Source organism: Lonchura striata, chromosome 1 (assembly GCF_050655825.1).
Source record: "Lonchura striata isolate lonStrDom1 chromosome 1, ASM5065582v1, whole genome shotgun sequence".
In the NCBI taxonomy this organism is placed as follows: domain Eukaryota; kingdom Metazoa; phylum Chordata; class Aves; order Passeriformes; family Estrildidae; genus Lonchura; species Lonchura striata.
In genome coordinates, this window is record NC_140703.1 from 9,136,159 (window position 1) to 9,159,975 (window position 23,817).

General features: G+C 36.8%; 1 protein-coding gene across 9 annotated transcripts in view; it reads right to left on the reverse strand.

The window, feature by feature from the left end:
- Nucleotides 1-1,429: 1,429 nt before the first annotated feature.
- LOC144248939 (uncharacterized) overlaps nt 1,430-23,817 on the reverse strand; it is a 409,608-nt gene continuing 387,220 nt past the window's right edge. For 8 of the 9 annotated variants that reach the window (XR_014957939.1, XR_014957937.1, XR_014957933.1 and 5 more), the window contains 2 exons: nt 5,115-5,193; nt 1,430-4,981 (listed from right to left, as the gene is read on the reverse strand). The gene's annotated coding sequence lies outside the window, so the exon portion shown is untranslated. Of the gene's footprint in view, nt 4,982-5,114; nt 5,194-18,006; nt 18,086-23,817 lie in introns of all 9 variants that reach the window. The other variant, XR_014957940.1, reaches the window with a different exon arrangement.

Sequence of the window (23,817 nt, forward strand, 5' to 3'; positions counted from 1 at the left end):
ACGTAAAGGAATGCAAAGACAACATTTTTTCTACAATCAATTTCTTTGTTTTCCCCAAAGAACAGCAGAAATTTGTGGACTACAGTTGTTAAAATTCATCTCTGATAAGTAGGATTACTCACTTACAGCAAGTTTTTGCTGAATTTTACATCCTTTAAATAAAATAATAAATCTTTATATGCTGTTATATACCTCAGATCCACTGTGTTTACAATAAATCAGGATAACTCAAATGCATGTTAATATGCTAATAAAGATATGAATGTAGCTAATGGTACATATATGCCATGAGTAAAATTTGCCACACCTTTTGTGCAGTGTGAGAGCAAAGAACAAAACACCTCTGTCCAATTTGCAGCTGTAAACAACAAAAAAAGTGCAGATTTTCAGCGAAGTGATTACCACTCAAAAGTATTTCAGAAATAGAAAGGAAAAAGTTTAATCCACTGAAAAGACTTCCGAGTACATGTTTTATTTTTGAGAAGCTTATTTCTTCATTGTAAGTGTCAATGATAATTTTCGATGCATTTAGAACTTTTATCTCAGCTGATGACAGTAAAGAGCATAGTTACAAACTGAAAAGAAAGGAAAAAAAATTACAAATCTTAAAAGAAAATTAAATTAATCTTTAGTCTGGAGTGCTAATCCAGGCCCAGACAGTATTTCAATAGATTTCCTCAGCTTCAAATCCCCAAAATATGTAATAGGAACTTTTGAGATTGTTAAAAATATACAGGCTACAACATGTAGTTAAGTCTTCTGTTAAGTAACCATCTTCATAATTGAGTTCCCCCACTGTTCCTTTTATATATTTTTGTGGTTTGAACCTCAATAAAATATTGCTCTGTTTTTAGATAGAGGGCGAAAACTCCCCATGTCTATTGCAGGTAAAAACTGATAGAAGAATCTGACCCCAGACCCAACCCATATATAGTGTTTTTAGACCTCACATCATCATCTCTTCAAATTTGGATGAAAGCCACACAAATTAAAGTTTCAATGGAAATACATTTACAAACTCAAGTAGAAAGCATCTTGTGCCATTCTTTAATCTCTTCACAGTCTGTATGTTATTACTGCTATTGAAATTGATGGCAAGAATACAACACCAAGGCTCTGCACATGATTAACTTTTTATTCTTCCTGTAACTTGCTATAAACCTCAAATGAACTCACAGGTTGGCAAGAGTATATTAACAGCTAGATGCCAAACTGTAAGAGACATTTTTTCCAAACAGCATCACCTTCCCTGGAAGTGTTTCCCTTTCCCTCTCCTCTCCATTTTTTCCTTCATCTTCCGATAGCTGTTATAGTTGATTGTATGTTTCATTTGTATTTAGGAATGAAATCCTTCAGAAAGTCTTGATCCTAGACATAAAACACTCCATGAAGAGATTTTTCCTCCTTTCAGCTCCATCCTTGGCCTTGCTTCTTTTTTTTTTTTTTTTTTTCTTCTGAGAAATGCTGGAGAAAAAGACACCAATTAGTCCAACTGGCCCAAAAGCAAAGAGGCAGACTGGGCTCACTCATCCATTTTCCATAGATCCCAGAGGAGGAATTGATGTTGCAGCATAACTATAGACCTTCAGCCTTGCTTTCTTTAGCATATTTAGCAACTGATGCCAGATCTTCAGTGCCCAAGGAATCAGCTTGGTTGCTGGATGGTCCTGCAGGAGCCATTTCAGCTCTCAGGCTAAAAAGTCATGTGTCAGCCAGAACAGGATCCCTTTTCAGATTTTGTGAACATACTTAATGGAAGGTCCAATGGTCATTGATAAAGGCCTTATTTTGCAGAAAGACCAAAAGACTTAAAATACCTGCAAGGGGTTGGCTTAGTACAGGACTCAGAGATTAAAGCCTGACAAGATTTCCCACATAATTACTTTGGAAAAAGGAACATGGTTTGGCCAAATCATCTGTTCTTTAACATGCCTTTACTTGTTGAAAATTGCAGAATCACAGAATGATTTGAGTTAGATGGGGCTCAAAGATCATCTAAATTCCAAACCCCCAGCTGAGGACAGGGTCACCTTCCACTACTCCAGGTTGCTCAGAGCCCCATCCAGTCTGTCCAGGATGACATCCATGGATGGAGCATCCACAGCTTCTCTGGATAACCTGTACCAGGGCCTCATCATGCCTCCTAATATCTAATCCAAACCTACTCTCTGTCACTTTGAGGCCATTCCCCCTTGTCCTGTCACCCCAGGCCCTGGTAAATAGTCTCTTCCTGTCTTTCAGGTACTGGAAGGCTGCAATTAGGTCACTTAGAAGACTTCTCTTTTCCAAGCTGAGTAATCTGAAATATCTCAGCTATTCTTTATAGGGGAGCTCCATCCCTCTGATCATCTTAGTGGCCTCAGTCCAACAGGTCTCTGTCCTTCCTGTGCTGGGGACTCCAGGGCTGGATGCAGAAATCCAGTGGGGGTCTCATTCCCTTACATCCAGTAGGTGAAAAATGAATGCCCTTGCATGTCAATTGCATACTGAAGGAGCTAGACATTTCAATTCTATGCTGATAAATTTGTTCCTTTGAAAATGTGGAACATACTTCAAAAATATCAATGTGATGCCTCAGTGAACATCCTTGTATTGAAAAACCACAGTAATGGCACAACTCTGGTCACAAACAAATGGCCTGACAAAGTCCAGATACAGACAGTCAAGGTCCTCTTCTGCCTTCACAACCACAAGACTGATTACAGTGGAAGTGGCCCCCCCATGCACCTCAGGGAGTAATTGGCCTTTAGTTTCCAGCATCTTTAGGTCTATGTTGTTTGGATGATGAAAGCTTTCTTCTTTTGCTGCTATCAGCACCATTTTCTATCTACATAGCTCTTGTGAGCATTCTGGAGTTTTGCTGCAAAGGGGGAAATCTTTATATGCATTACTAGAAATGAAAAGAGAAAAACAAAAATATTTAATGACAAACTGACATGCTCAAAGCTATTGGCAGCTACAAAAAGTATTAAGTCTCAGACATCCAGTCCACCATGTTCTATCTATTTAATCTATCCCAAGAGCTGCTAGATGTCTTGGAGATTGTACACTAATAAAATTGAAAGAAAGAAAAGAAAGCACTGTGAAAGAAATAATAAATTATACAGTGTTAAAACAAGGATTGAAATGATTGGTGGCATGGGAAAAAAGGAGTCTTGGCAGCAACACAAAAACAAACAGGTACTTAGAAAGTAAGAGAAGAAACACCAACAGATAGCACCATCAAGCAGCAATCAGGAATTAAATTTGTTTTGCAAAACTGCATATAAATGAGATTAAAAATCTCATATAAATCAAGAGGAGATGTATCAGAATTTAGGTGAGTCGAGGTGAGCTTGAATTTACAGGAAATAAAGATAGAAAAGTTATTCAAGTTGTATAATTGTTACGTTGTTATGTTGTTACCTTTGTTTGGCATTCTGGAGGAAAACTTTGAATGGAAAGGCCTTGCCTTTACACTTCTCTTTTTTCATTTTGCTCAGGGCTTTTTCTCTGGAGTTTTGCATGTGCAAATAGCATAACCAACTACTAAATCTGAGCCACAACTTCATTTTCCATTTTCTCTGACGTCCAACAACCAGGACCAGAATATTTTCCTCTGTGATGCTGTTCTACAACCCTAGGTCAGAAGGCTGGCCAGTGCTTTTAACACCTTCTAAGACCCCCTGTTGTTTGACCAAAGGGCTTGGAAGGCATTTCTGACAGCTGGGGTTGAGCTTAGCACCCTGCAGAGATGTCTGCTGGCATCCCACTCGTGCCATCCCAGGGACTGTGGTAGCCCTTGTCTCCCAGGGCGTGGTGGCTGTGCCCTCTTTGTGCTGCCCTTCGGGGCCAGCTGCAGAGCACAGCTGCCTTGGGCTGAAGTCCTCTTGCTGTGACCATGGCCAGAGTGGGATGATTTTTCTCCCTAGTTTTCCAGCTCCTGCTCAAATCAGTGAGTTGTGAGCACGTTGGGCTGCTTTCCCCATGCCAAAGAGCTCTGAGAAACAAAACAAATTACTTGGTAAAATATTATCTAGGATATGAATAATGTAATTTCCAGGCTTCTAAGGTTTGAAGACTTCAGCCCTACAGAGTGTTTATTATGTAACTGCTCCCCATTAGTTTACATATATACAAACCAGTAGAGAAAAAACATTTATATAGGAATGAATAATTATGGTTACATGCAACGTGTTGCATCTCAAGAAAAATGACATTGGTGTTCCTGTTTGAAACATCACTTCTAAGTTTCAGAATAAAAAATAATTGCCAATTTCATATATGAATATATGTTATGTATAAAGCAACATTTGTTGGATAAAAGACAGAAGTTCTACAGTTAGAATTTAGTTTAGTTTTGTGGCATAAGGAAAGAGTCTATCAGCACAGGACACTCTGGAAAGCATAACTTCAAATGGAAGTAAATTGGACATAAAATTAATAACTTTATCCATGATACTCATGAAAATATCACTGTTCATAGAATAAGAGGAGAACAGGCTCAGAAATGTTTAGGAAGTAAGTAGTGCTTTAAAAAGTGTGATGAAAAAATCTATATATATTTCACATTTCTTCCTAATTTTGAGAATCATTCCACAAGACAAAGATCTTTTAGGCTGTTTTGAATACCATCTATGCAAAAATTTATCTTCAAATGATGTCTGAATTTTAGACATGAATTATGAGAGGAAAAGATTAGGCCACAGAAATATTCATCAATATCCTAATTTATTTTGAGCTACTTCTGATATCTGAAATGACGAAAGCAAGCTTATTTCACATTTGGAAGCTTGAACCAAATAGTTAGACTTGAGGAATTAGATTACAGTTGCCATTGATTTATAATTCTGAAAAACCCTGGTGACAATAGGTTCTTACAAAAAGTATAGATTTTGATTTTGAGGACCTCTGGAAAAAAAAAAAGCCAGTTGTACTTATGCTTCCAGGCATCAGTTGTAGGTGTGTTCTTTCTGTACACATTCTATTCTTTCTTTGCTACCTGTTAAAAAGTAACACAGGTTTGTCCTTTAGCATGAAAACATTCCAGGTATCTTTAATGAAGTTAGATGTTAATGAATAAATAAATAATAATAATAATTTAAAAAAAGATAACTTGAAAAAAAAAAGAATACCTGCTAAAGCTGGGCTGCTTGGGACTTTCATGTCAGAATTCTCCAGATATTAGCTGTTCTATCACAAAATATGATCCTGCTGCAACCACAAAATTTAACACATTAATAAAAGCAATTGATCAATACAGCAGTACCAGCACTTGGCCATCTGTAAAGTTCAACACTTAATCATAATTAAGTCAGGAAAAGCTGACAAATACAAGCGTAAGAAATCACACAAAAACAATGCAATAGAAGTAACCATGCACCCTCAAATCATCAATCTGGTCAATTCTGACTCTGCTTTCAGTTACTTCTAAATTAATCTAGAATAAAAATTAATCCTATATGCGTATCTTTTCCAATTATCAAATTAAGATTTGAGTTAAACCAATAAATATAGCAGGTTTTTAATTATATTAAACCACATTAAATACCCAATAAGGAAGAGCGTGTGCAGAGATAACTACTTGTGCACCACACATTTAAAAATTTAATGCAATAAAAATAGTGGTGTGTTTTCTTTCCCACGCAGTATTGTGCTGCTGTCACAGCAACCCCTGTTGGCTGGTAGATGGGTATAAGGAAAATGGAGAATTTACAGCTTGGGATATGATTTCTTTTCCTAGGGCACCAGGTGCTTTAAATGCCACCAGAAGGATGCTCTTGGCAGTGCCATACTGTCCAACATGGCTTGGCATAGATTAGCTCAAAGCTTTTGTGTCTTTGCAGACTTTGATTAAGGGCCAGTGTTAGAACTCCTATGGGTTTTACTTGATCCGGTGTAGCATAGGGATTTTTCTTCTTTTCTTTTTTTTTTTTTTTTTTTTCTCATTACAGCTGCCAAAAATATGCCAGTTAAGATAATTACATTTCAATTTAAATTGGTAATTTAATGGAAAATTTTAAATCAGGATGTAGGGCAGAATTTTACTTCCAACCCTATCCCACAACACCTTTTGTCTGTTGCAGATGATTTAGGAGCCGAGTATCCTGTTTTTGGCCCTCAGCGACACCAGAGAGTTTAGAAGTCTCCACAGTTTTGCAGGATTGTCTCTTCAATCTCTTTTAAGCCTGTAAATCTCACCTTAATTTAGTTTCACCTGTATACTCCTCGCTGTTTCATTGACTACACGTCTTCATGAGTCACAATACATGCAAAAACCAAATTATTCATCAAGATATTTGCTCCCTTTCGAGAGGAGAAGTAGAAGAACCCAAGCTATTCTGCCTGCCCTGGCTCTGCTGCTTTCATTATTTGTTTCAGGGCTGATACAGAAGCCTGGCAGTCGCAACATACTGTAAGGGGAATGATCTTCCTTTGTTTAGGGCGCAGTGTGTACTGTCATTTACATAATAAAATCCTCACACAAATAACAGATGGTGAAGAGGCACTCATGTTGCCACATGTTGGAAGCATGATGTAGCTCCTTGATGAACTCGTTTCTTTTACTTTTGCCTACAGATGCCTACCAGCTATTAAACCTTGGGAGTTAGTCAGCTGGTCAGGGGTTTAAAGACAGGCAAAAATCTGTCTGCAGAATTTTCCTGCTTCTAGGAGGAGCAAATGATATGCCCTGATAGAAATGTGAAATCCATTGAAAATGGTTTCCACTACCATGAAAAGTAAATAATAGTCTATATTTTCAACACCCCTCGGGCTGAAATGCTTCACTATAGAAGACAGAAATGTCATTATTCCACAGGGTCTGAGCTATTTTTCTCTCTTTTTGGAATCCTTTTCTCAGCAGAAGCTAGGGACAGAGAGAGCTATGCTAATGCTGCATATTAGCAATATCAGTTCTTGGATGCATTACCATTAATTCTATGTGCAAGTTAAGTGCTGGGAAACAAACGTCTGTCACTTGAAATAACAGCCACAGAGGCTGTATACAGTGCAGTGAAATAAGATCACACCACATTCCCTAATTAGAGTTAATGGATCTGGTTTTGATCCCATTTATACTGATTTTACAATCATGTACTGCATGCTATTGTCTTGAGTGGAGCTGGTCTGAAAAAAGAATCAGTCTCCAGGACAGCAGAGGGTATTTAAATGAGTGGTCATTTAGTTGTCTAAAAGCTGCTGCACTTTTCTACATTGCTTTCAGGGCTGGACTGCTGCAGTTTCACTGCAGGGGTTGGGATGGTGAGACAGGCTGTGGGATCTCCTGAAGACACCTTGTGAAGGCCAGATCTGTGCAGGACATGTGGTCCAGGACATGGGATTAGCCTTGGCAGGTACAGTGGGATTCACTGAGCACCTCAACACACCAAGCTGGCCCCTTCACCCTGTCCCCATTTGGTGTCCTGTACCCCAAAATCAGCAACTCTGAAGCTGCTGTGCAAAGCAGAGGTGACACATACAAAATCTTTACAGGCAATAAACTCTGCTGTGGCAGCCACCTGCTTCCATCCCACCCTCTGTATTTGTCACTGCAGCTCAAAAATGTCTAGACTGTGCATTTTGGTCTGTCTCATGTCTGCTGCATTAAAACCTACAGACACAGTAATTCTGTATAATAGATCTGTTGATCAGGTAGTACTTCTGTCAGGGAGATACACAAGATCACCTCTTGAAAAATTTCTAGAAAATCCCAGACAAAAGCCAGCCAAAAAATTTAAGGTTTGCATGAAAGACTACACTATGATGGCTTTGAGTTCTTATTCAGACTGTAAACCTGATGTAAATTTTTTTTTTTTTTTAACATTTGGTTAGCTCTGATTATCTTACTTGGGTTTTGTGTTGGGGTTTGGGGATTTCGTTTTGCTTTTGCCACAGCAACCTGTCTCTAAGGCAAGAATATTTTGAATTGGCAGTTTTTTAGCTAGTGCAGCTTAAAGAAGAGTTGCAGGTCTGATTATCCCATAGCACGGAGTCTTGATCTGGAGGCTTTAGAATCCAGGAAGTACGTGGTTATTTTTTTATGCATTAATGCACTAGTATTGACCAGTTAATTTGAAATCACTCGCATCTCATGTCATGACAAAAAAGCAAATGCAGCGCAACCGGAGTTACAGAATTACAAGGTTACATAAAGATATAAGCAACAAAAGGCATATAAAATTCCTTCATGTATTTTTGCATCAAGGTCGAATATCAAAGAGGTCCCTCTCTAGAAATGCTTTACGTGGCACCAGTGCTGTCACCAAGAACTTACTACTCCTGAAGCAGTTTTCACCTCTGCAGGTTATATGCACATTCTAGTCAGGTAATCCCCCTGAGCTGTCTTCTGTCAAGAAGACATTGTCCCTTATTTTGTTTCTCTGACTTCTCTCCTTCACCACTCCCCAGAGCAAAGACAGGAACCTGAGGATTGAGGAGTGAAAAATATCTTGTAGGTGATTAGGGAATTTGAAATAGGATATTGATTCATTTCCTCAGGAGAATCTACATCTGATTGACAATAAAAATGCATTCTTTTCATTTCTGCTTGTTCTATAATTAGAGCTCCATAGATGCATCATATATTTCAATTATTACAAATGCAACTCTTTAGCATAATAGGCTTGTAATATTGCTAATGTTGGTCAAAAAAACAATACTGGGTCTAGAGTGTAGCTCTGTCTTGCAGATGTGCTCCTCCAGCTATAGCTAAATGCATGTCAGAATTAAACCTTTAACATGATTTAATAATTGAAATAAAAACTGACCAATGTTCCTGATTAACTAATTTGCATTTCTCCAGTTACAGATTATTTAAATATCAACAATTTGTTCATAAATAAATGTCAAGAAAATTGCTTTAATAACATTCATAGAACTTACACCTAGGGCATTAGAATTATAACCTGAATAGCTGAGAACCGAATTTAAGAGTCTTGTCTTAATATTGACATACAACATTGACTACAAAATCAAATGTCTATGTACTTTATGTAAATAAGATCTCTCTCTCTCATGCACCAGAGCTAAGATATGCAAAAGAATGATGAGTACGAGCAGAGAACAAGCATATCATGTTATCTTGATGTTCACCCAAGATTGAAACAGAACTCAGGATTTAAAGAAAATCATTGCAGAAAGGAAGGTATTTAAAGCAATGAAAATGAGTCAATTCTAGACAAAAAGGATCAGGGTTTTTTTAAACATTTTTACTTGAAAAGGAACTGGTTCAAGCAGTTAAAAGATTTACCCCCACTCTCACTTTTATTATCCAGAAACAGGTTTAATTATAACTTTTTGATGATATATTTTATTTCAGTTGTAGACACATAAAAGGAATAAAAATTTTAAAAATAAAATCAATAACAAAAAACCTCAACAAAAAAAATTAACCAAAAAACCCAACTTTCTTTTAAAATATTAATTGTTTTTATAGAAATTTCCATAATTGCCAGTTGGCAAGTTTACAGTGGGCATTAAAGACTTCTTGCTCAGGAAGAAGGCACTGTCGGGTGTGGCATGACCATGGCTGTATCTGTCATGTTAACTCTGCTGCAACAAACCCATAACTCTGCACTGTGCTTCTATTGACCCTTTTCCCATTTTTATTCTCCTTTTAAGATGATTTTCTTACTGTTCCATCCACTTTTTCCTTTTTTTTTTCAGCTCCACAAACTTGATTTTCTACTTTAAGATTGATTTGTTTTATACTTTCAAAAGATGCCTTTAATTATTATTACTTCCTTTTAAGATTCCTAAGTGATGCTGTCTCGGACAAATACAAGCTTCTCATTTGTCTCAGTTTTACTCATTTTTCTAATGTCTTGAATTCAAATTCAGTTTTGTTTATCCTCAAGGGCTAGATGCTGTCAAGGACCCTTCAACTTCAGCAGGTCTATGACATCACAGACTAACCAAACTCCAATATTTTGTTCAAATCTGTTTCTGCTTTTTCCTAGGTATTTGGTACAAATCCTAACCTTCCTTTTGACACTGTGGCATATTTTGTACTTGTACATAGAGTGAAAAGTCTACACTGCTAGTAAAGCATAAATCCAAGAATTCCACACTGCGTGCCTTTTTAATTTCCTTTTTATTCTTCCAATGTTGTTGTCCAGAGATCAAAAGTAGCTCTAAACAGTTCTTTTTCACCCTTCACAAAATTCTTATTCTGGAATAGCTGCAGCAACTCTGTATAAGCAGGGAGTAGTGCCAGTCAGAATAAATCATGGCAATTTCCATATTTATGTATAAAACTTATTGTAAGCTAATTACAGAACACATGAATACAAGTGGTATCAGAGTACAATAACCTAATGCTGTTTTTTGGGGCTTTTATTGGAAAGGGCAGGGTGTCTGACAGTATTTGAAATATCAAAGGAAAAAAAAATCTAATTATTTTTTAACCTTTGAACAGTTCATTTACCTGGTGGAAGTTGAAGCTTGTTGATTTCTACTGCTGCTCTTTTTGAAGCAGCTCTTAAGCAGCTCTTCAGCTTTTCCTTTCAGTTATTGAAGGCTCCAGAGAGACACAGGACAATGGGGGGGGGGGAAGTGCAAGAGCTCTAGAAACCATTAAATGCTGTTCCAAATATAGCTCCTTTTTGCTTTGCTATTATCCATCAGCACTTATGTCTCAATAACACCAATATCCTAACAAAATTAAGTGGTCTTCATGCTAACAAAACAGGGAGCATATCATGGTACCTAAAGACCACAATAAAATTGAAGACACACCAACTTTTCCCTTTTTCAGGTTTACATGTATTTGATCGATCACTCATTCAACTCATGTTCAGAAACCAGGGTCATAACCTCAAGACCATCACATTTACTTTATTGCCTGCTCTTTCTGCTAAATACTTTTTTATATCTTCCCTTTTTTGTCTCCAGCTGCTAAGCAATCGTTTCTTCTATCAAATAATTTATAAATACCTTTTTATACCACAAATTTACTATCTCTAAGTGAAACTGTAAATCTACACATGCAGTTTTCTGGTCATAGCCTTGATTGTTCACAAGATGACAGAGTCTTTGTCCTTTCCTAATCCCCTTGAAGAAGGAATTGGTCTTCTATCATAAAACAAAACCCCAACTGAATAACAGGAAATAAGGTATTCACAAACATCTTAAAAACAACAAAAAATCATTCCAAGATATGTATTTGTATTTGGATTTCCTCTTAACTAATTCTCATTCACCTGTTTTATTGATCTCAAGTCTCAAATGAAGCAGTAGAATTTTACTATGACCATTTTCCTTGCTATCTCAATTTCCTCCAGCATAATGCCCTGAATGAGTAACTTTACTGAATACAGAGGTATTATTCTTCTCATTTTAAATTCAGATAATTACTTAAAGCACTGATTCCTACCAATATGCTAAAAATTCTGGATGACCATGTTGTCAGTGAACCAAGTTACACAGCTTTCATTACTCATAGCAATATCACCTGATCATTGCCTGCCTCCAATTCTAACAGGCAGTTTTTTGTTTGTTTTTTTTTTTTTCTTTTTCTGTAGCACTTTTTTGCTGCATTGAATCAGTTAATATGTGAGGATACATTACCCTTGAATATTGGCACATCATTACTGGCAGAAGGTAAATGCTTTCCAAGGAATTTTGGAAACATAGGTCTCTGCAGGCACAAACTGCATAAATTCCCAGCCTCACAACCCCTCTCCATTGAATCAGAAAGATGTGCTACCCAGTGTGCAAAACATTAAAAGTATTACTAAAAGAATGGAGAAGTAAGATCACAGGCAGAAGATAGTTACAATATAATTGTGACTTGTTCAAGTAAAATAATCAAATTTTCAGAGATATATTTATCCAACAATTTCACCTGTGGAGGGGAAAAAACAACAACAAGAGTCTCAATTTGAGGTCTGCATATTTTTGTACACAAAACTTTATATTCTGGTTCAGACATTTCCTTATCCACTGACACATAAAGTCCCTGCAGCGTTAAGCCTCCATCAACAGGGCTGATGTGTTCAAATTTCCTTTGTAATGTGCACACCTTGCTCCTGATTCTCAGTGCACATACCTCAACAGTTGTTCCTAATCTTTCCTGTTCAGCTCTGTCTAAAGCACAGAAATATCAAGAAAGAAGAAGAAAAAAGGAGTCTCTGCCTGACCACTGCTGAAGGCATTCTCCCAGCAGACTAGCATCTAGTCCTGCTTTAGTGAGTGCATGCAAAGGAACAGCTTCAAAGTGGGAGATTAAATAGTTACTGCTGGTAGACACTGCTGCCCTCTCACAGGGGATAAAAAAATGGATCCAGGGAAAAAAGTAATTAAATCTGGATCCTTCCTTCTCTATCTCTTGGGTAGTCTATAAATTGAATCCAAATTATGAGTCAGGAATAGGCTACTTGTATCTTCTCTCCACACACAGTTACAAAAGCCTGGCTGAAGTAGGAACTGAAGACAATGGTAGCTGAATCCATGCATCTCACAAGAAACCTTAACACTTAGCAGACTCCTGGAATTGCCACTCCAAGTCTAAATTGTTGACCAAAGGAGATTTATGGCTCTATTCCTCTGTGATTTTTGGCAAGCTATCTAAAAATTTTAGACACAGCAGAGAATTGAACCTTGACATGCAATATTCTGACCCTGCCAGTTAACTATGCCTGAATATTAAGAAGTTACATGCTACTGAAATGTAACTCGCTCCTGCCCCCTGTTCAAAAGCAAACACCAATTTAGAACGATGAAAATAAGGTGCCTCAGACTGGCTTATATCTGACATGCAGGTCTATGGCAGTACTAAGTCAGAATAAACCTGTTTAAAATGCATTTTCTTCAGTGGTAGCAATGTCAGCATATCCTGATCATGAACCTACTTGGGCTGATTGAGGTGCTGGGATGTTCACAGTGCAGGTTTTCTGGGACTGCAGCAACTTATTCACATGAAGAGCCCATATTTCCAGCTAAAAAAATATCTCCCCCTTGTCCTTTGAAAGAAAAATGCATATAAGTATTAATAAAATGTTTTAATTGGATCTTTGTATACTCTTTATTCAAGTGCCCGCTTTTCAGGTATTTATGCTAGCACCTCGCCTGACCTACATAAATAATCATAAATTTGAAGAGGGTGATTGATCCTTCATCCATGTCCCACACCCCTAGTTCTGACAGAAGACACAAAATACTCAAGGGTTTGCATGAGGGGTTTAAAAAGGCAAGTCCTAAGGAGTAGAAAAGCTGATGTGGGCTTATTTTATTTGAGCCTCTGTAGGGGTTTGGCCACTTGGGCAGCTTGGAATCAGGCTGAGGGATACAGCCCATACCAATGTTGCTAACACCACCTCCCTGTGTCTGCCCACCTCAGATGATGGGCTGGTCAGGGACCCACACTGCTTAGCCATTCCACCTCTTTGCTTCCCATGATCTCCTTCCACCAGCTGAATTCCCAGGTTTAAACACCCTAAACACACACATTGGGCTGATCTTGCTGCCACTATGCAAGAACAACTGAAACAGGTATTGGACTCCTTGTAAATACCTAGAAAGTACTAAACTGATAATACCAGCTGAGCACAACTATAACCCTAATAAATTTGCACACGATGGCAGAAAGAAAAACACTTCTGTGTTCTCTCTTCAGGAGCTCTCTTATCCTCAAGAAAAGTAAATGCACTTACCAAAAGATTGACAGAGCTTTGCCCCACTATGCCATGGAGAGATATGATTTATCAAATGAGATGTGACTTATCAAATGAGCACCAGTATGACCCTGGTTCAATTTCCAGCTGTGTTAGGGCTCTAACACACAATCTTAGGTAAGCTGTGTCTGTGCATTGGTTTTCTCCACCTTGAAACAGATTTTATTTTTCCTTGGTTTTATCCTGTGAAGCACTAAATTCTACAGACATGAGAGGAAGGTATTACTATGTTCCACAACTTTATCTTGACTATTTGAAAATATATCCTTCCATGCCAGTGGCACTGCTCTTTGGCTGTTTATCATGTACTTTTCCACCATCCAACAACAGATGTGCTTTCTGGATAGTCTTCAAGATTGTTTTACAGAGCACTTGAGAGTATTCTGTTTTAATTTTATTTCTTTTGTTGTTTATTTTCTTTAAACATTTTAACCTTAGGGATTTGGCTAAGCTACAACTATTAAAAACTTATATAGCAATATGTAGTTTCTGTTTTCCATTTAAGCTAACTTTTGCAAAAGTAAATCTCAAAGGATTGAATATACCTTCTCCACTTTTCTTATTCTTTCTCTGTGAATGCTGCTTTCTGTCTAGGCAGCATGTCTTCCCTTTGTAGTATTATTATTAAAGCCAAATGTTGCTTGAAATATGGAATACATTTGCCTTTCTCCTAGAATTGAGAACAAAGTGATTTCCTTACTTTCCTGTTTGTTCAAATTCTGTCATCAGGTTTACATAAACAAGTCAGGTAGTCTTTCTTGAGACCAAGAAGATGATGACAGGAAGAAAACAGGCCAGAATGAAGTTGCAGGAAATAGAGCCTTTTGAAAAAAAAACCAATTCATTTCTCTATTCCAGTCTCCATTCCAGAGAGGCCCAAATAATCTATCAAAAACATAGTTAATCCAGGTCACAACCTTGTTTTCATTACCACCCTTTGTCCTTTATTGCTCTTAAAGACACAGCATTTTAAAAATTACGTATTTTTGCATCTTAAATTTGATCCAGAATTTAGAAGGCTCTGGAAGGGTTGAAGCCAATCACAACTTGCAAAAAAAAAAAATAAAAAAAAAAAAAATCCTGTGATCAACTGTATCAAAAATAAACAAAAGGATTGCAAAATTGATTTAAAATAGTGCCATAAACCTTTACAACTCTGCTAGAGTTGCAAGTATGCAGCTCCCATTCCATTTTATAGAGGCTGTATATTTGTGTTGCATAAGTTGCTCTGAAGAACCTCAGTCTGCATGCTTAATGCCAATATTATAACTTTAAATTTATTGCTCCATTTAACTTCACTCTGGTCACTAACTGATTCCCAAATTCTACAAAATCAGATCAGCTTCAAATATCAATTTTAACAAATAAATGAAATCCTGTTCAGGAAACAATACCTTTATTTTCCTTGACTATTAAGCATAGATACAGAAAGAGAGTTAAAATCTGGTGTACTTCACATTTTGGATTTACAAGCAATTTTTGTTCTGTTGAGAACAGGGTAAGAGTCAGCCTGGAAATATTTAGGTAAGCCCAAGAAGCAAAACTGGCAAGGCAAAAAAAGAAATCTAACCTGTTCCTTGTCATCACAATTAGTTTTGACCCACAGACTCAACCTAAAGGAACCTTTGAGAAGTTCTAATATAATTATTTACAATTCTCCCTTCATTAAACTGGCATTTTACTGAATGTCAATCCATTAAGAAAGAAAATTGCATCCCCAAACCCCCAAATTTTACAAGTATGCATGAAGGCCAATTGCTTTATTCTTTGAACCTCAATTCGCACTTTGAATTAACAATTATTTCAACTAAATTGCTTTTCGAGGGGTAAATTTCAGATACTCTTTCCTTTTCTTTCATTATTTTGCCTGATGGTTTATATGGCCACAAAAACTAGCTAAAATAAAAATAAGTCAAGTTTTCCAGGAGGACCAAACCAAGTTTTTTTTCTCTGTATAGTCTTAGCAGCTGATCAAGAACTTCACAAGTGTTTCACAAATAGACTGGTGATTTCTCCCAGCCCTGCACAAACAAGATTCCCATGACCCATCACCATGGGTTCACCACTGTGCAGGACAGTTAAAAACCCCCCATACAAATAACAAAATACACCACCTAAAAAAACCCACTTAGTTAGATCTTGGCTGAACGTTGCTTATGGAGGTGAGATAAAAATAGGTGGCACAATGAGTTATGAGACAATTCTGCACAAAGTCCCCAGCCCACATGGACAGGTTTGTCTTTTCAAAGGCTTACAAATGGCTACAGACATTATTTATTATTATTTATACATTGTATACAATAATAAGTGGAAGTTTTATTGATGACCAGAATATGATTTAACTCCTAGAATGCTGGCAGATTTGAAACATGTTCAAAAAATGCAATGCATCTATGGGAGCTCTTCCACAAAATGAATTTCCAGGACTTCTGGGCTGGTATAAACACTACCTAATAGCTTCAAAAAGGGCATAACTAGGACAAAAGTTACAAAATTAGTTAGCTGTTATGATTTAAGTACCTAGTTCCTTAAATAGTTGATAACTGGTACTACCGATTATGCAGGAAAGAGAATTTTCAGTGTAATTTCAAGGATAAAAATAGATTTTACCAACATAATTGCCCTGGGTTTGTCTTAATTGAATTTTTTGGTAAGGAAGAACCAGACTAAAATCCCCACAGAATGTAATAGCATGTACAAAAGGCTCTTTAAATCTTTACATAAAGTTCAAACTTCCATAACTGCAAAAGCAGAGAACATGGATTCTCTCATTCCAGAATTCTAAGGGACTTCAGAGGATCCCACTACTGGGTCCAGCTGTCAGAATCAAAAAGAAAACAGCAGCCTGTGAGGATTAATTGGAAGGAATTAATATGGGGTCTGTATCTTTGGAGAGATTTTTTTAATTCAAGATGCCAAATCATTCTCATAATGTACAGTTGTTCTCCATGGCTTCACTCACCCAGCCCTAGCATTTTCCTACTGTTCCACTGCCCTCTCTGTCACCTCATTTTCTCAATGGAAGAATTTAGCATTCTGTAAATTTACAGCAAAAGTTATATTAACTGATATTTTTAGGCGTTCATGACATAATTTTCAGTTCTGGGTGGTATAAGCCTGTCTATGTGCATGTACAGAGAGTGCTATCAGAAATAAACATGGCATCAAACATTATTTCAAAAAAATATATAAAAAACATTCTTCTTTCTTCCCATTCACCTTCCTTATCCTTGCCAGCCATCTTCTTTTTCCTCCCTCCCCTTTTCACAAGTCTATCCATTTCACTTCCCTAGCTTTTGTCAGCCTTTCCCCTTCCCTCCCTCCCTCATGTATTTTACTCACTCTCCTGTTTGGCCTTTCAAATTTGTTTTTGGCTAAAATGCTCTTAACAGTATTTGAGTAAATACAAGCTGAATGGATACCACAGGCACTAACCACTTTTATTGTGCTTCAGTAAACAATACTTTGCTTTTTCGCTGCTGCTGCTTAGAACAATGTATTGTGCTCAGATTATACTCACTCCATATATATATTGTTTCAGTTAATAGAAAGCAATTTCATAGTGATAGCAGAAGCTTCAAGAGCATGTTCGAGCAGAGAAGATATAAACCCAAAAAAGGGTGAAAAATAAGAAAAAAAGAAAGAAAGAGTCGATCCTTATAAAGTACACACTGAATGTGTATATGAAGTAGGAGATTATAATTTTAAGAACTCAGACATATAAAGAGTGGGGAGAAGGATTTTTATTCCACATATGGTAGAGGCTAAATGTCCTAATGAATTCAGCTCCCTGTTCATCAATTAAATTAAGGAACAGTCCTGGTATATTCTGATACAAGCCAATGTTTCCTCAAAGCCTCTCCTCCTGGTCTTCCCCTTCCTCCTTGGCTGTTCTCTGGAACCCAGAAAAAGTAGAAGAAGGAGGAGAAAGAAAAGGAGAGGGACAAGGAAATGTCACTCTTGGTTTATCCAGAGGTTCCCAGAAGAGGCTTTTTCTGAGCCCAGAGTTAGGATAACTCAGACCTTAACTTATGAAAGCAATATTTAAAATTATTTTAAAATGTCCTATTACGTGTGTGTTTAAGAGAATGGGGAAGAAAGCACTTTAGGTCCAATTAATCTGTTATCAATTATGGAAATATTAAGCCTATGAATGCTGAATATGTCCAGGGGATAACTTCTCCACTGAAATCAATCCTTACTGGGGGAAAAAAAGATACACATGCTTCTGCTAACACATATATAGAAGAAAGGTTGATTAATAAAAATAGGTGAGAACAAAACTGAAGAGATACAAAGGAATTTAATTTAAGTAATTGATTTGTAAACATAGGGCATGTTTATAATTCCTAACCTTCTTTGTTCTGTACAGCAACAGCAGAATGAAGTCCTCTTGATGATGATGATAACGTCAGCTTGTATTAGCCCAGGTCCTGCACTATCAAAGCATTTTATCTGTACATTTTCTTTTTTCATTATTACAGGGGCTGCTGCAAAGAATGTTATTTTTATGTTAATGTTCTTACCCATTGCCTCTCCATCAAAATTCCTTTTCTTTAAACTATACTTAGGAGAATTTGGCAGATTTCCCCTTCCATATAGATAGGGAAAAGGTCCCTTTCCCTCTTAAGGTATACTTAAGCCTTGTCAGATACAGAGGAGGAAGTCCAGAATGATGACAAAGGATAGTAATTATGAAGATTAAGATAGAGTCTTTGCTCATTTAAAGCCAATCCAAGAAGCATAAACCATAAGCAGATTCGAACCTGCATTGAAAACAATTGTTCCTCTGCCCATCTGTTTGTCTCTTCCAAACACATGCTTATTCAAGTCATGAATACTTCAGCAAAATAGCTTTATTTACTTCACTTCATCCAGTGTGGTCTCTCCCACACCCATGGACTATTTCCTGATAGAGTTCCTTTTGGAGGAATATTCCATAAAAGCCAGCTTGACATGTTGTCTCTTGGTGGTGATGCAAACCCAAATGCTGCTGCTCTTTAGCATGCAAGCTTTAATATTAATCTTATTATCACCACCTATGATTTATTCTTGGCAGAACCAGAAGGCCTCCCTGCCCACTCCAGGGTAAACAGCCAAAATTTCTGTCTGATTTCATACTGAAATAGGGTTAGTTCCAGAGAAACTGATGATTCCTTTCTTACCATTTGAAAGAGATCAGGGGCAGGGGGAGAGAAGACACCGTTTTTCTTCAATTTCCCCCTTTATATCACCATTGCACATTCAAAAGAGCAGAACACCCAGTGACCCCTTTGTGCATGAACTCTGAAATTGTTTCGCAAAGATGTTTGCAAGAGATGCTCAAACACCAGCTGCTCATTTTCTTCTCATGGTTTGCATTGTGCTCAGCATCATCAGTGAGGGGTAAGACACCTAAGGCTGCTTGTGATGAGATACCTCCCACAATGAAAAAAGTATCATTTAAGAAAGTACAAATTACAATGACTTTAAGTACATAATGCAACTTATGTTAACTTCATTTAAACTGGGAAAACTCCTGTATTTATTCTCTCTATATGCACTTTTTTTCCTTAAAACAAACTAGATGGCATGGAGGTGTTTATGAGAGATTTGTGGCTCTGGACAGCAATATTTTCATTTCAAACATGAAAGTTGCAAGATCACAGTGATTGGTAGCCTAAAAAGAAATGAATTTGTTGCGTTGAACTGGACTCTAGTACAAAACTATCTCCTGGGTCACCTGTTTGTTTCTCCCAGCAGAAAATTGCAAAAAGCAGCACTGATCACAATTTTTACAGTAGAGATCAGAAGGAGAAGAATTGCCTTGAAAATTAAATTATTTTCACATTCCTACAGTCTGTGTAGTCACCTGTATAAAGGCAGAAACAAAGAACACCATTGTAGGAGCACTAAAACATATGTCTGTATTTACTTGTTTTACATGGAAAAATAGCATTATCACATCTCTGTAATTAAACCACTTATTAAAATATAGCTTAGGTCTGTAGGCATGAGGTAACAGTTTAGAAAGAGGTTCATAAAGCCCTGTGGCAAGACCTGGGTTCAGCAAACTGAAGCTGAGAATTCCTGTTCCCTGAGAGCAGGAATGGTCAGGGCATGGTAAGTGAGCACCCCAGAGGGGAGTGAAGCCTCTGTGGTGAGCAGCACCAAAGCAGCGTGTACCACAGATATTCCATAGAAACCTGCTCCTCTCATCTGGTGCTTTTCACAAGCATTACAGAAAACCACCACTTTTGCTTCTTGTAAATCACTTTTCTTTTTTTTTTTTTTAATTTCCCCACTGTTTTCCAAAAATAAAATAAAAAGACTGCTGCTGCTCGTGTCCTCTTTGTCAATTACACAGCTTCAATTCTAACTATTTTAGACTATTCAATGCTACTTCAAGTTAAATCTCACAGGTCTTTGAACAATGGAGTTAAATTTTTCCAGGCACAACAGCAAGCCTTTCACTTTGTAACCCTTGGAGTCCTATTTCCCCTTTTTTGTAGTTCTACTACAAGGGAAGCACACAATTGTCCCTAAAATTGCACACATATTTTCATTACTTCCAAATGGTTCCCTTCTACTTGAAACTGGGAATTCTTTTTATAGTGGCCCCAAAAAGATGACCTTCATGTTGCAATAAAAAAGTCCACTCTTCTCATATATTGCCATTCCTTGGGATTATCCAGTTCTTCCTGTATTAAATTTTTGCTCCCCTGTATTTTGCCAACACCACTTAACATCAGGAACAGTTGTCACTATCATGGTCCTTATGTAAAAAATATTAATGAAATAGTGAAAGAAAAGCCTCAGAAGTGATCCTAAGGGAACTTCATTTGTAAACTTCATCAGCTCCAAGACCAAAACTTTTGAAAATTTGTTACTGATCTCACATTTCTGCTTATTATCTCCATGCTCTTAAACAAAGCTATTTTTCTGCATAGTACCATTTCAAATTCATTAAAAAAGTCCCCACAGACTAAATCTAATATTTTTCTTGCCTATGAAATCAGTTACTTAAAATCCTAATTTAATGAAGATATCAGGTTATCTGATGTGATCATACCTTAATAAACACATGCAGTGCTATTTCCTCTTTTTTATTTGCTATCATATTTCAGTTATTGTTTCAAGAAATAATCATATTGAGGGAAATTACTGAGGCAGATTAAGAATTTGATAGGTGAACTTGAACAAAGTAAGTTCAATTCTTTTGGCTTTCTATCCTAAACTAGGGACAATAGATGAGAAAATGAGATTTTTCTGAAGAGGGATAGTGGAAAGTCTTTAAAAGCTTTCAACGTCTTTAAAAGCTACTTCATGGCAAGTCTATTGTTGGTTCTTCTACATATTGCATATTTTTCTAACCCAAGTATTATTAGTCAGTAGCACAGTCAAATTACGACTGCAGTAAGTGACACTTGGGAAAAGAGACATTGTTAAATACTAAATATTCAGCCTTAAAATTACTGTTATTGATATTGCCACCTGGGAAGCACTTCTGTGAAGCATCCTGATGACAAAGCAGCACTCCATAGCCACTGCTTACGTGTGAGGAAAGGCAACAGGTGGCAAAGAGTAAAGGAGGAGAACAGCGAGACAACACACGGGGCGTAGTGTGGAAAAGCAAGATATGGCAATAAGGTGCTTGCTTGTTCTGGGAACAGGGAAAAGCATGATTTACAGCTGAGTAAGGGGGAAAAGAAGGAAAGTAAATTATTTTTAATGGCAAAATTCCTCCTGCACTGTCAGTTTTGGAGTTGTAGCAGCAGCCTGGCCATTCCCTTGCCTTGGGAGCTCTGGCTGTTCTGTGCCTGCTTGTGTGTGGTGACACCAAGCACCTAAAGAGGGATGAAATAATTTCTTCAAAGTTTATCAGGTGAGATGTTGCTGAAGCACCCAAAAGTTTGCCTGCGTTCACTTAAGATCATTAACTTCTAGCACCCATGATCTATAAAAGCAAACTTCAGAATTCCCATCACTGAGGCAAAGTGGAAAGAGAAGTCCCGTCATGTATTACAAGAGAACAATTCCTGTTGCTATTTCTCTTCACTATTAAAGGAAAGCAAGCATAACTCTAGCTAACACTTCAAAGAAAACAAATCTCAGAGAGAATATTGCCAAAATACTACTCATTATCATATTAGTAAATACTTGCAGATCTTCAAAGGTATAAAGATGGTCTTTAAACAATTAAGTTCATTTATGAACTTAGAGAGTGGCAAATCTTTATGTTTTGCTGGAGAGAGGTTTCCAGGAGCAAACTTCAAATTCATTTGAACCAGACTCTACATGTCAATTTTTGCTTTCTATTGCTTCTGGTAAAAGTGAATAATGACATCAAGGCTAAGGTTTTAAAAATAAGATTATCATATCAAATAACATTATTATACTTCTCAAAATTTATTAAAAGATGTTTGAGAAGCGATGATAACAAAGTTGGGTTTCTGCAGTATGAAAAGATATATAAGTTTTACGAGGTTTTTAGACCTTAATGAGAAGGAAGTAAAAAAAATTAGTAAAATGCATCCAGAATAGTTTTTTATTTTTAATATATATTTTTAATGGCAATGGTTTCTAGGATTCCTGCAATTTGGCTATAGCCACAAGATGATTTAACTTAAAATATCATTATTTTTCTTTTTATCCAGTAAGAAATTGCATTAACCTTGAGCTTGCAATGTCAAAACAATGATGGTGAAATCTGCAGTTTGCACTTCCAAAAACGTTTAATAAAAATATGGCTGAAAGCAATCTGAGAAATCGTAGGGGGAGCTAATGGAAAATAATATGACAGAGCAACACAAGGACTTTAGAAAGAGACCACTTGTCTGCCAACATCATTGTCACAGTTGCCTCTTTTTTCAATAAATTCTAAAAAATAAAAAGTAAGTGCTAAACTTCAGTCAGAAGGATTCCACACTTTAAAATTAGGCCATAAATATGATTTAATATAGGATCACCTTACCTTTTTAATACAAATGTTTTAAACCTTATTTTATGCTCCACATGAATTATACATCTGCAGTTCATACCGTTTATAAATGATGTGGCCTTTAAGGAATTTGACAATGGACTGATCTAAGATCAAGGAGAAGTTCTCCAGAATGCTTTTAGGAATAAACATCAATCTGACAGTATAATTTTTTAGGCATTTTGAAGTGAAGTATCAATTTTATCAGATAATTATCTGCTGGAGGTCAGTGTATGTCAGCTCCCAATCATTTTCTATTAGAGATATAATGCAGGGAAGGTACATATGTACTGGAACAGATTTTCCCTGCATATTTATAACTAAGTAGTCCTTCAGGCTTCAGGAAGATAACCCAGGTAAAACAAAGATATTTAACCTGATCTCCTGAGCCAGACAAGATTCATAGCATGAACAAAAGCTGAGGTCTCCTGTTATGGTACTGTCCCAACAGGGATAAATTAGCAGAATAAGGATTAATTTAGTCATGGCTAATATGACTAATGATTGTATTTTTCAGTAAAAATATACAAATTATTGTATTTTTAATAATAAATATATAAAAGCTAAATATACCAGAAATCACAGAAAAAAACATTGGAAAATGTAAATTTACTTTGTTTTAACTATGCCTTTTAATTCTTCTAGGCTACTACTTCTTTCCTTTAAATGACTTTTCAGATCTTTACATCATTCCTCATTTAGAATCAAATTTAATCTGTTTCACCATAAAGACCTGGAGCTGCAGTCTCAGCATAATTCATTAATATAAACAAAAGCTGAAAAATTGTAAAGTGGCATATTATTGCATGCAATTATTTCAGAGAGAGGTCTCCAGGAGCAAATGTCAAATTCATTTGAACCAGACTCCATATGTCAGTTTTTTATTTTCTATTCCTATAGGTAAAATTTTCATAACAATACTAAAATCCTCACAACCACCAGAAAATTAGTGTGTCCTTCAAGGGGATGGAAATTCAGACTTCCCAAGATCTGGCAATGAAGTCCTGGGATATGGTTTGTTAACCTCTTTCCAAGGCCACCCAACCCTGAGTGCTGTTGCCTTGCAGCTAACAGAAAGTACCAGGCAAATTTTTAAATACAGTTTTTTTTTAAACTTGCAGAGCAGAACAGGAGGATGGATTCTGCACCTGTTGCAATCTCAGAGAGTGACCATGGGGCTTTGGACATCCCCACTGCTCTTGAGGG